Genomic DNA, 785 nt, shown 5'->3' on the forward strand with positions numbered 1-785 from the left:
TTGGAGTTTTTTTTGTCTGTAATAAATACATTTATATACAATAATGTGTGGCATAAATGAACACTGAGCATACAGTCTTGAAGTAAGGAGCTCCACTTGCAAACTTGCATGTCAGTCTGATTTCTAGTCATACAGAACGGAAACTGGCCCTTTGGCTCAACTTGCCCATGCCTACCAAGATGGCCCTTGAACACTCGCCCCACCTGGCTGCGTTTGGCCCATATCCCTCCGAATCTTTCCTATCCATGTACCTGTCCAAATGTCTTTCAAATGTTGACACAAGAAACTGCAGATGCTGGTTTACAAATAAAGACACAAAGTGCTGTATTAACTCAGAAGGTCAGGCAGCATCTCTGGAGAACTTGGATAGGCAATATTTTGTGTTGGAAATCTTCTTCAGACTTCTGCCTTTTAATTTTTTTTATAATTCTATTTTTATTTTTATTTTCCAGTTCCATACATTCCGCAATGATACACATTCTCATTCACCTTAAACCCTCCTTAGTTAACAAATACTGCATATCCCAAAATAAAGCATTCCACAGGTATTGGAAGCACTACAAGGATGGGTAATGACTTACTGGACATTTGATCATATCCAAAACTTAACTACACACAAAAACAAAAACAACTAAAACCAACATTTGGGGTATACCTCTATAATATTTCATCACTACTTCTGGAGCGGTATGAAATCAAGGAAAATGAGATAGGACACGGAGGTAGGATACAAAGATCCGCTTTAAACGAATGATGGCCGTACGGGCATGATGTACAACATCCAT

This window comes from Rhinoraja longicauda, chromosome 6 (genome assembly GCF_053455715.1).
Source record: "Rhinoraja longicauda isolate Sanriku21f chromosome 6, sRhiLon1.1, whole genome shotgun sequence".
Taxonomy (NCBI): domain Eukaryota; kingdom Metazoa; phylum Chordata; class Chondrichthyes; order Rajiformes; family Arhynchobatidae; genus Rhinoraja; species Rhinoraja longicauda.